The sequence below is a fragment of the Salvia miltiorrhiza genome, chromosome 5 (assembly GCF_028751815.1).
Source record: "Salvia miltiorrhiza cultivar Shanhuang (shh) chromosome 5, IMPLAD_Smil_shh, whole genome shotgun sequence".
NCBI lineage: Eukaryota > Viridiplantae > Streptophyta > Magnoliopsida > Lamiales > Lamiaceae > Salvia > Salvia miltiorrhiza.
The window spans coordinates 50,388,998-50,402,546 of record NC_080391.1 but is presented as its reverse complement, the minus strand read 5'-3'; the positions used below and the strand labels follow the sequence as shown (position 1 = coordinate 50,402,546).

The 13,549-nt window shown below is 33.7% G+C and overlaps 1 protein-coding gene and 1 long non-coding RNA gene across 3 annotated transcripts in view; one reads left to right on the top strand and one right to left on the bottom strand.

Moving 5' to 3' along the window:
• Positions 1-13,549, top strand: part of LOC130987205 (uncharacterized) — a 698,101-nt gene that overhangs the window by 295,044 nt on the left and 389,508 nt on the right. The window lies entirely within an intron of this gene.
• Positions 8,670-9,608, bottom strand: LOC130987226 (uncharacterized). The gene is made up of 3 exons (XR_009089621.1): positions 9,246-9,608; positions 9,065-9,144; positions 8,670-8,873 (listed from the first exon to the last, which is right to left on the bottom strand). It is a non-coding gene; the product is annotated as an uncharacterized LOC130987226 (long non-coding RNA).

Genomic DNA, 13,549 nt, shown 5'->3' with positions numbered 1-13,549 from the left:
CAGCTCCAAGCTCAAGACTCATGTAATAAGGCCTTAGACCCAATTATTTAAATTAATGGGCCCAAGTGGCCTAGTTTTACTCTTATGGCTATAAATAAGACATTTCATTATTAGTTTAGGAGACTTTCAACTCATTTTCTTACCATGTAAATTGTAAACACAAAAAATATAGTGAAAAACTCTCAAAACTCACCCGTGAATGTAGATCTACTGATCGAATCACGTAAATTATTGTGTCATTTATCGTTTTATAGTTAGGTGTTGATTTTTAATTCACCACACACACACACACACACACACACACACATATATATATATATATATATATATATATATATATAGGATGCGGTTATAGTGAGAACCACAATTATCGTGAGAACATAAGAACCAATAAAATTACTGCATCTGCTATACAAATTAATGCATCCGCTATTAAATTTAATGCATCCGAAAAAAATAATTTTTTTGCTCCCTTCAGGAATCGAACCCAGCACCTGCATCCATCCACCAAGATGATGCACCCACCGTAGATCTTGATGATCGAATGGCTTAAAATGGTTCTCCGTTCTTATTTTATTAGTGGTTCTTATTTCAAATGTTCAAGGCAAAATCTGGAGAGGGGTAAAATTGGAATGTAATTTTCGAAATTCAAAAAAAAAAATTATATTTTCTCAAAATAGGTATATTTTAGATGCATAAAGTTTCATACGAGAATGCATGAACTTTCATATAAAAATGCATAAAGTTTCATATAAATATGCATAAGATTTCACCCCACCCCAACCCCACCCCCCACACCCCAGAACCCCACCCCACCCCAGAACCCCACCCCCTACCCCCCCCACCCACCCCCCCCCCCCCAAAAAAAATTATTTTTTTAAAAACTGATTTTCTGACCATTGACCCACCCCTACCCCCACCCCCCCACCCACCTCCCCACCAAAATTTTTATTTTTTTATTTTTTTATTTTCTTAAAAACTGATTTTTCTGACCACTGACCCCCCCACCCCCCCAAATTTTTTTTTTGAAAATCAATTTTTAAAAAAATAAAAAAATATTTTTTTTTGGGGGGGTGGGGGGTGGGGGGGGCCAGCAATTAGAAAATCAGTTTTTGAAAAAAAAAAATTTGGGGGGTGGGGGGTGGGGGTTGGGGGGGGTGGGTGGGGTGGGGGGGCAGGGGCAGGGGCAGGGGTGGGGTGGCAAAACTACCGGATTCATTAAAATGAAATGCATTTTTTGTATAATTTAATGCATTTTTATGTGAAAACTTTATGCATTTTTGTTTGATTTTATATGCATGTGAAACATGCATATTTTTGGGGGGTGGTAATGGGGAGGGTTGGGGGGTGGTGTGGGCTGGATTGGGGGGTGGTATGGGGTGGGGTGGTGAAAATACCAAAACTGGAAAAATTAAATGCATTTTTCTGTTCAAAATTATGCATTTCATGTGAAAATTTTATGCATCTTTGTGTGAAACTATATGCATCTAAAATATATCTTTTTGAGAAAATCTAAAAAAAAATATATTTTTTTTTAATTATTAAATCCGAAAATTACATTCCAATTTTACCCCTCCAGATTTTGCCTTGGAATCCTTGCCACGTGTCACCATCTTGATGCGCCACATGTCATAAATGTGTGATCAAGATTTAGATCTAGGGATCTATTATAAGCATTGTGATCTATATGATCCCATTCCTATATCTATATATATATATAAACACACTAAATTGCCTTTTATATGAAAATAGAATATATGCTATAAATGTAAACACGAAAAAAGTCACATTACATTATAATTAGTGGTTGAAACTTAATGGCAACTACAAAATCTAATTAAGCTGCAATAAAAAGACACGTGTATGCCAATACGATCATATGTGGTTTGTTTGGTGGAAACTCTGTAGACCAGAATTAATTAGGTCTAATACGTAATGCAAGTTAACTAAATATTGAAACTGCAACCCACTAAAATTAAAATACAAGCATCCTATTTTGTGAAATTGCACTCATGAATTTGTTTATTCATTTTTTGAGGGAACTGATCGGTTACATATTTAAAATAATTAAATATGAAACCATTTGTAATAATATATTCCCTTCATCCCGTAGGAGAGTATTACATATAGAATGACATTAATTTCTATATGTAATAATAAAAACAAGCATAATAGTAATAATAAAGAACAATATTTTCATAGATTATATAATTTAAATATATAACAAATTAGTTTCAATACATTACAAATTTTTTTGGGACATTCTGTATTTTTAAAGTATTTTTTATTAAAAGACGAGCATAATAGTAATTATAAAGGACAACATTTTCATATACTATATAGTTTCAATATAATACAAATTAATTTCAATACATTACAAACTTTTTTTTTGTCATTTCGTACATTTTAGGCATTTTCTATTAATAGACAAGCATAATAACAATAATAACGAACAATATTTTCAATAAATTACAAGCTAGAATCAAGAATAATAAAAGACAAGCATAGTAATAATAGCAAACAATTTTTTTTTTGGGCATTCCATCCATTTTAGGCATTTTCTATTAAAAGACAAACATAATAGTGATAATAATGTATAATATTTTTATAGATTATATAGTTTTAAATAACACAATTATCCTTAAATTAATTATAAATGGAAAAATATAACAAGCTAGTCAACTTTTGTAAAACAAATTTCTTTTATAATATATATATATATAGGTATATATATATATATATATATATATATATATATTTAAAAAAACTCAAAATTTGGGAGGGGGCTTCAGCCCCCCTGGCTATGCCCCTGCTTAGATCTTGATGATCTAATGGCTGAAAATTGTTCCTATTTTATACAAAAAAATGTGTTTTTATTCTAGTCCTCTCATATATATATATATAGCGAGACAGAGTGTGTGATTTCACGACTTAAAATGGTTCTTCGTTTTCATAATAATTAAGGATTCTCATTTAAACCCCGCCAATAATATAGTATAATGAAATTTATAATTATTGGGCGTACGTGTATTAATATAATGGTAGAGAATGATTAATATATGAGACTAAAGGTATTATATTTGAATCAATCGTCATGTAATTTTTAAATTTAATTATTTATTAATAAAAAGAAATTGGTAATTTTTACTCCCTCCGTCCCGCGAGTTTTGACATGTTTGGGTTCGGCACGAGAATTAAGAAGTTGTAGATTAGTGTTTTAAGTGTGTAATTAATAAAGTATAAAATTGATAAAATAGGAGATAGAAGGTAATAAAAGTGATAAAGTAAGAAGAGAGAATATGATAAAGGTGATAAAGTAGGAGAGAGAAGGTAATAATTATTGCCCAAAAAGGAAACGTGTCAAGATTCGTGGGACGGTCCAAAAAGGAAAACGTGTCAAGATTCGTGGGACGGAGGGAGTATAATTTCTTTAAATTCAATTGTTCCTTAGGCAAAATAAAATTCACTTTTATAGCTTTTAAACAGTAAAGTTCAGGGATCAAACTCCACCGCTCCTCTTTCCCCAAAGCAAAAAAAAAAAAAAATGTGCCATGCGCGGAATTAACGTACGCGAAATTTTTTTTTAAAGAAGAAGAAGAAGAAAGACAATAAGCTTCATCTTGCACAACTTCAATTGCATACTCTTTCCAAAATTTGGTGCCGCATTATGGGCCATGTGCATTATAAGTGCACGACATAGGTTGACGTGAATTCTTTTTATTTTTCCTAAACGAACTTTAACATTTCCCATTACTATTTTACATTATTATCTTTACAATTCTTTATTCTAATTTATAACAAAATTGAGCTCCGAAATAATTAATGAAATACTCCTTCACTTTTTGTTTGGCACATTTTTTCGGGATGAGATCATCTAGTGTCTCATAATTTCATGTGTGTCACTATGTCCCACTTATATATATATATATATATATATAGGGAGAGGTTCTATAGAGACCACCAAATTTTCAAAGAACGGAGACCAAATCTGGTACGTCGATTATGGGCAATCTAACGGCTGGGAATTTCGCTGATCAACAATCTATGATATACGTTCATTATATGATTAAAGGATAGCTTTGTAATTTTGATCTCAGCATATACGTTTATTTCATAAATTAGATACAATCAATTAGTCTATTTACGGTAGAGTATTAAGTGGGATATGGTAGTTACCAAAATATCGCATATTTCCCAACGTGCCGTGGATATCCTTCATCACCGTGAATTGCTGCTCAACATTCCAGAAAGAAACCTCTGTTTCAAATTTATGCCATGGAATCTCAAGGTAAGTTCGATGAGACTGTTTGCCTATCTTCATACACTGAACATAATATTTTGCGAGAATCAGATTTCCGGCGATTTAATACTATTGGAGTTTTATTGTTTCGCTACGTCGATCATGTAATTTCGTTGCGTGTTTTCTTGCGTTGCTGATTATTCGTTATGAATCTAATGAACAGAATTATTATAGTTTAGAGTTAGAGATAATTTATTGCTTAACAGATTCGAAGAACTTAGTTTTCCCTCATTCAGTAAGAGATAATTTCAAAGAACTTAGTTTTTCCAATTTCAACGTTAACCATTCTTGCGTGAACAAACATTGGAACGAACGTAAGAACATTGGAACGAACATAAGAACATTGCTAAATGGAGTATAGAATGGTTAAAAGTCACACAATCTATCATAGCGTGAACGAACATTGTAACTAACTTAAGAACTAATTTTAACAGCAACTTTAAACTGCACCAGTAGGATAAATCTTAAAATTTTATTGTTCATTAATTAATTTATAATACCATGGAATGTTACTGGAGTCAAATTTTATTGTTCAATGAACCTTAAAATTTTGAACATCAATTAACTAATTGCATAATAACTATAAAACAATTAAGATGAAAACAATATATTTTGAATAGCTATAAATATGACTATGGAGATTCATGATATTCAGCAGCATGACTAGACTTTGGCACATATTAATTACTATGTTGTTCTTAATTGTAGATAATTTCCAAGCAAGAACACCAGATGGACAATTGTGTTATCATCGATGCTCAGATTCTATCAAACCGTATATTGGGATGATATTTCAGACATTGCCCGAAGCTGTGAAGTTTTCTTGGTGCGACACATGAAGTCCGAGGGCGAAGTGATCTGCAGCTGTAATTTATTTGTTAGGAAAGGTACGCCGTGCAAGCATATGTTTTTCGTATTTCGGAATTTGAATCTTGACAATATTCCTCAAAAGTACCTTGTTGTGCGGTGGTGCAAGTTTAGCATTTTATGCCTGAATGAATCATATGATTTACAGTCTAGTAGCTCCAAACAGCCAACATCAAGTTGGGAATTTTCGTATTTTTAAGGTTGTTAGTGAGACAATTGCGCATGTTAGAGGCATTGAGGAGTTGTCTGAGCAATTATACAACAATCTCATTGAACTTCGAGATAAGTTTGCGGAGAATGGAGCAACAAACACAACTACATGCTCAAAGAACAGGTTGTTTAATGAATTTTATGGTTCAGCCCCTACAGATACACCTACCGTGCTGCCTCCTGACATAGCCAAAACCAAAGGAAGTGGCGTAGGTGGACGCAGAAGATCGGAACATGAGAAGGCCATGATTCTCGCACAAAAACCTAAGCGTCTTTGCAGAAAATGCAAAACTTGGGGACATCATGATTCCAGAAACTGTCCGACAAAAGTCGTAGACTCTTGAAATCTTGATTCTATGGAATCAAAGTGAGAGTAATCATTTTATTAAAAGACTCGTGATTGTTATAAATTTTTGCTTTCTTTGCTGGATGATTTCCATTTCTATGTTTTCAATTTTAATGAAACTTATTGGATTGTATCCAAACATCCATGAAACAGCTCTAAATACTTCAATGCAAATTTTATGGAACGAACTGTCATATGAATTGTACATTTTCGTTTATCATGTGCATCCAAAATATCCAGAACAGTATTTGGGTCATTCACTTGTAAGAAAAAACTTGCGTAGAAATCTTTTGATGATCAAAATTGTAGTATAATATTCAATATTTTGTTGCTGACGTTTCATCAAGGAACAGAAAATGTACACATGAATATTCAATATTCTGTTTGCCTTGACAGACACCAAATTTTACCATAGTTCGTTCAACAGGTTCACAGACCAAAGCTAGATGACAACTTTCTAATGGCGACATCGGTTGGTGTATAATTAATTTACAATTCGAAAAAAAAAATAGTGTATGTAGAAAAAAAATTGTTGGCATACTAACCACTATGAAAATATTTTAGTAAAACATTTCGAATTGTGAATTGGACCACCATAAAATAAATTTAATATCAAACAATATTAGTTTAAAAAATCATAATTATCATAATACTATAGGTATTCCGTTGACTCTATGCATTTATGTTTTTGATATCGGATTGATATTTATAAACAATTATTAATGAAAATATAGTATTGACATTTATTTAGAATCTTACCTATGTCAATATAAACACCGGCCGGCTCAATAGCAACATTGATTTCTCGACTTAGCAACCGGTCGACTTACGGCCTTCGTTTCTTGTTCTCCCTACGACGAAAAAGGACCGAGAAAGCACCGTCATGTAGCCCGATCTACCTCGCACAAGGAAAACCAAGCCGTAGACCTTCACGGCTAAACACCATAGCGAAACGACGATCGAAAAACCCCCCCGACGAACAACTTTTATTCTTGCTCACATGGACGAAGGTGAGTCGAAGCCTTTGTTTCGATGAATTTCTGTTTCTCAAAAATTTTGGGAATTTTGTGGGGTATATATAGGATTGTGGTGAACATTCATGCAAATTTTCAAGTCATTTGAATTTCATTTACTATCCTTTTAAAATTCAAGACTTCCACTGCCAATTTCTGTTGAAACTTTCGTATGGCAGACACTTAAGTCATCTCTTTCAGTAACCATCTGTTGAGATACTTCTCAACTTTTTATGGTGTGAAGATATATGTGTTAGATATACACATATAAAATTTGAGGTCATTTCGACAACATTTACTATTTTTCAAAAATCCGAACTTCAGGTTGCCTGAAACTGCCAAATATGGTAGACATGTCATATCTCTTAAACTACTTGGAGTTTTTCAACATACGTTTTTTTAAATTAAACTAGATTTAAAGAGGTTTCTATTGATATAAAATTCTAGTCCAGGTGAGTTATGTTCGTATAAAAAATAAATGAACATACTAATGTTCGTCGATATGTTCGTATAAAAAAAATGAACATACTAATGTTCGTATAAAAATAAATAAACATACTAATGTTCATTGATGTGTTCGTTGAAATAGATCAGGTCCCTGGGGAGAGAGGAAGGCCGTGGTGGCTGAGTTCGAGAGGGAGAGAGATCTGAATGTGGGTATGTGAGAGGGAGATGGTATGTTCGTATAAAAAATAAATGAACATACTAATGTTCGTCGATATGTTCGTATAAAAACAAATAAACATACTAATGTTCGTATAAAAACAAATGAACATACTAATGTTCATTGATATGTTTGTTGGAATAGAAAATGAACATACAAATGAACATACTAATGAAACCTACAATATTGATCCATCCTATCGGATTGAATCCCACCAGAATAGAAAATGAGGAATTCACGGGATTTGCTGAACTCGTCTTGTTGGCATCTGATATTGGTAACATCTATTCCTAGATAAACAACAAAAAATACATATGCATCAGCATACTCATAATGTCACTTGCATATAAAGCAATATCTCCAGAAGTATAAGTTCATACCTAAGTTCAACATATATGATGTTCATATGTACGTTCACAACAATGCTACCCAAATACACATCCAACTCTCTGGCATTAAAATCAACTATGTCAACGCCTAATCCGAAACACATTTTATAACCCTGATGACTCCTCCATTAACCCACATAAAAAAAGTATCATAGTAAAGACAGGAAATATATCTTTATCATAATAATATATTACCATATCGGACCAATAATGTCTAACCAAAATCATAATTAAATCTTGCTCACAAATATCTAACACTCAATGTCTAAAGTAAATAACAGATCTCAAAAAATACTCCGAGGTATATCTGATATCACCCTGCAAGAACTCTATTAAATCATGTAGAATTCACAGCTATAACAGCCCTATACGTTGCAGCCGAGTCTCTCAAAACATCATCCTTGTACTTGTTATGTTCCCACGAAACTATCGGTGCACAGTATCTCATCCTCAATATCCCTAGGTGGTGGTGAGTTGCATTTAGTAATCTAGTATTTCAATTCACAGATGTATCTCCGCCGAACGTCTCCATATGCCTCATGACATACAACGCAGCATCTATTGTATTCATATTGTCCGCCCATTTCAGGTCCACAACCTCTATAGTTGATTTTGCAACTGATGTCGAACTCAGATCTTCCCTGTTGCTGTTTAGAAACTTCGACAGTAGTGATCTCTGTAATTAAATTATAATGTATATAAAAAATGATGTTGCGTAATATGCTAGATCCATTTATATTGACAACTTACCAGGATATCACACAAAATGCTGTAGTTGGAGCTAACCGGATGTTTGTTAACCTAAATAGAAGAGTCTATTACGAAAATCAACTCTTTCTGCAGGTCAAAACAGACAATATAAAGCTGATCATCGGGGAAAACAGGGAAAATAAACTGGAAAGAGATTCGATACAGCTGATGATTAATACCAGATCATTATTTGCATAAAAAACAACCAAAACTTTACCATGTCAATATAGCCGAGATCATTTGTCTGATATAGTTGCAACTCACGATCCAATGCACCAAAAAAGGCTCTCTACCGTGATATATACGACATTCCAGGCTGGGATATGCAATCTATCTATGCTTCGGAAAAAACAAAAAATAAGAAATATTACATACGCATTTTAACGTCAATTTCATTTGCACGACTAACAGCTCGAAAAGTAACTGGCTCTTTACCTATGAATGCACGAAACATCCAAAAATTTATGAATTAGAGGAGACGTCAACTTGGTTAAACAATAAGATACTCGTAATAATCAATCAAACCTTAAGTAATCGTGAATGGTGATGTAGAACCAACTTCTTCCGCTTCTTGTCTGGTGAAATGGATGAATCACTTGGAGAATCTGAATTTGTAACAAAAAACAAGTTGCCTTATTCCCGAATTTATGCAGTATAAGCAAAACAAGATGGTTTGAAAAAATTATTAAATAATCTTTGTTCTTACCTGGCACAACGATTGCATTGCCGCTAGATGTTTCCATATCTATAACAAAGACTACAAATTTAGTGAACAAGCACTTATTCAGAGATGAACTTAGTCTGGCATATACGAATACATTAAACCAATCTCATCAGATATCACACAAGTTAAATATTGGGCAAAAACATTTCATCCATTCATCGATCTCAAATAAAGCCAAATAAACCAAGATTTTCAGAGATTCATCAAAAAATGTTAAGATATGTTTATAGTTCATAATTAAAATACGAATGCAAACAAATGTTTCAAACGCATGCTCGCAAGTATCATCTAAAAAATTGAAGGGGAATCGTATTAATAGGCGTCTATCTTTCGCATAGAAGTTGATTGTTTGCTGATAAAATATATACCCTTACCATTGTAGTCTAAAGGTTTAATGAATTACACAAACTAAATTTCAAAAACTGGAAGTATTATACCTCAACAAATTGATGGATTTACCTTGATGCAATCGGGGGATGAATTGAACTCTTGGGATTTTTTCGATCGCAGATGAATTTGAAACCCTTGCTCGAAAGAATTGTTCAGTATATTTCTCAATTCTAATCTTCTGTTCAGCTATAAGATTCACCAGAAACCCAGAAAATCTCGCCATTGATTTCATCTCAGAAAGGAAGGGCGTGAATTAAGGGATTTCATAAACTTACCAAAAACATAGAATTTGTCATGACTTGTTTACCCTTATACCTTAATTCAGAATAAATTTCAGCTTTTTGAAATTCACGAAAATTATTTTATTGGAATAATCTGGTCCCTTTATTTAGAGTAATCCAATGGTCATAAGTTGGTCTTTATTCTTCATCTAATATAGTGGTTGTTGTAGAAACTAACCCTATATATATATATATATATATATATATATATATATATATATATATATATAGGAAGATGTTCTAATAAAAACCTCTGTTAAAATGAGAACTAGGAACCTAATCTTGACCTTTTAAATATTAGATCTAATGGTTATGATTTAGTCAACAAAAGAAACTGTGCATCTATTATATTTTACTGTGCACTTAAAAAATATGCAATTTATGCAATTGAAACCAACAATGTAAAATACTCAAGCAAATCGAAATTGTGCATCAATGCAATTGAAATTGTGCATCTATGCAATCGAAATTGTGCATCTGTAGTTTAATCTCAGCTCTCTATTTTATTTAAATCAATGGCTTTAAATTGGTTCCTAGTTTTCATCTTAAGAGGGGTTTTTATATTAACCCTACCCTATATATATATATATATATATATATATATATATATATATATATATATTATTTTAAAATATTTTTTTGTAAAAATAAAATTTATTATAATACTATGGATTATACTTAATTTTTATTTGAAAAAATTAATTTTTTTAAAAGTATATACCATGACTTTCAATTTATCAACCTATTATTAGCTAATAAAAGTGAAATTAAATGATAAAAAATAATTATATACCCTAATTTGATGGAATAAACCTAGTTAATAATTACAAAATTAAATTAAAGCATATAAAATCGAAATTGATGAAAAATATATAAAAAAATAAATAAAATTGAAAGTGTAACACGGAGTGGGATATCAAGTGTTGTACACTTCATCTCATTCCCATTTTTTCTTACAATTATTACAAAATCGAAGAAATCACTTCGAAATTACAAAAACCCCATTAAAATTTTGGAAAAATGTATGACGTGTCAAGGAATTTGTTGGGGTAAATTGTTAAAAATTTAAAATTTGTGCAAACATCATAATAAATGTTAATGTGAATATTGAGCAGACCAAGTAACATGCAATGGAAATGTTATTGTGAATATTGAGCGGACATAAGTAACATGCAATAAAATAAAAGTTGCTATAGCAACTACTTGTGGATGCACCAAAAGTAGAAAAATCGCTATAAAAAATTTATAAATACAAAAATATAATATTCATTTCTCGGTTCAGTCTACCTACAACACTTAGGAAATAATAAATCAAAACTTAATTGTAGGATATATAATGTTATTGGTGTCGAGTCCAAACGTCGACAACAATGTGAAATAAAAGTACTACTCCCTCCGTCCACGAAAAACATGCCACTTTGCTTTCGGCACGGGTTTTAAGAAAATGTGAGTAAAGTTGGTAGTGGAGTAAGGGTCCCACTTTAAATGTGAGTGGAGTTGTGTGGACCCTACTACTAAAAATGGAAGTGGCATATTTTTTGTGGACGGACGAAAAAGGAAATTGTGGCATATTTTTGGTGGACGGAGGGAGTACTATATTATTGGATGAAAAGTGGGGCTAAATTTGAATGTAAAGTAGGATAAAATTTAAAATGATAAATGAACGGATATAACGTTACATGGTTTATTTTTACTTTTATATTTTATTTTAAAAATAAATTGGACCGTTTTGGTGATCGAGTGACATCATGACCATGCATGCATTTAAACCACATATCTTTTAATTAAAAGATATATATATATAGGGGGCCGCTCCAATGAGACCCCCTAATTTTAGTGAGATATAGGGCACGATCTGGTGCGTTTATTTTATCAATCCTATGGCTGATATTGTATCTGGAGGGTGATTTTTTTTCACAGGGTTCGAATCCTGGAGGGAGCAGAATATTTTAAATTTTGTTATTCATCAGCATATACTGCATTGTTCATCAGTATATACGGCTCTGTTCATCAGTATATATGTCTTATTCATTACGAATTTTTTAAATTTTATTTTTCATCAGTATATACATCTTGTTCATTAGATATACGTTTTGTTCATTAGTATTATATGTCTTATTCATTGTCCTAGTGTTTCACGAAAATTATGGGGTCTCACTGGAGCGCGCCCCTATATATATATATATATATATAATAGTCATTTTGTAGAAGGAAACATAATACTTGGTCACTAATTGAAAAAACACAACATTTGACCATTTATTACTCCCTCCGTCCCGCTATTCATGTCCCGTTTCTTTTCGGCACGGAGATTAAGGAGACTAAAATTAAGAGTTAAATTATGTCTACAAAAAACTTAATGTTCTCTCTGCCCACTTGTAAATCACCACTGCACCACCGCCCACCACTGCACCACCGCCGATAAATCACCACCGACACCACCACCGCACCACCGCCGGTAAATCACCACAACCCCACCCAAATCGAGCTCATAAACCTGCAACCCACCCAAATCGAACTCAGAAATCAAACGATTTCCCCCAACCAAATCTGCAACCCAAATTCGGGGTTATGGTTTTGCCGAGGGTTAGGGGAGATCAGAGGTGAGAGGCGGAGGAGGAGGAGATCAGAGGGAGGAAAAGGGAGTGTGGAGAGGGAGCTGCTGTTGGTGACGATGGTGGCGGCTCTGTGCTGGAGGAGAAGGCGATGGTGGAGGCGCAGAGAGAGAGAGAGAGCCGAGTGCCCTGGTTGACGGAAAACGGGCGGCAAAGCGTTGCGGTCACCAATGAGAGAAGTGACAGATCCGGCGAATTTCAGGAAGATTCTAGGGCTCCAAATCAAAAACTCTGCTGCGAAGGGGAAACTTAACAAAATCAAGGCCTCCTACAAGTTATCTGATGCCGAAAAGAAGGAGAAGGCGGCCGCTGCAAAGAAACCCGTCGTAGTCGTTGTTGAAAAGCCTAGGGCGGCTAAGGCGGCTGCTCCCTTGTAAATGGTGAGCCGGAGGAGAAGGTGAGGGAGGAGAAGGTGAGTCGGTAGCCTCTCGCCAGATCGTCGTCCAACAGATAGAAGGCGACGGAGGAGAAGGTGAGGGCGGAGAAAGGCTTCCTCCGACGAGCAGACAACGGGCGGTGGAGACTCCGGCGCAGAGAGAGAGAGAGAGACGAGAGAGAGAGACAGAAAGAGAGAGAGAGAGAAAATAGGGGAAATGAATTAATTAAGGGTTTATTAGTTGAACAATTAGTGATCTCATTTAATGTTAAGCATCCCCTTATTATTTCCTTTTTAGGAAACGGGACATTATCGGTGGGACAACCCAAAAAGGAAAATGGGACTTGAATAGCGGGACGGAGGGAGTACGTGTTAAGACTATTTTGCCCTTAATTAGGGTGGATCGGATTCGGGTCGGATTCAAATTTGCGCGTGGGTTAAGCACATATAACACTATTAGTGCATGCCAAATTAAGTATCAATCGAAAAAGAAAAAAAAATCTAAGTGAATTGGTACTTTTGACACTATTATTGTCAATGAATGGTACTAGTGGCACTAATATGGCCATAAGTACCATTCGTGCAACACCTTAAATGGAGAATCTAAACCCTAAATGAGGAATC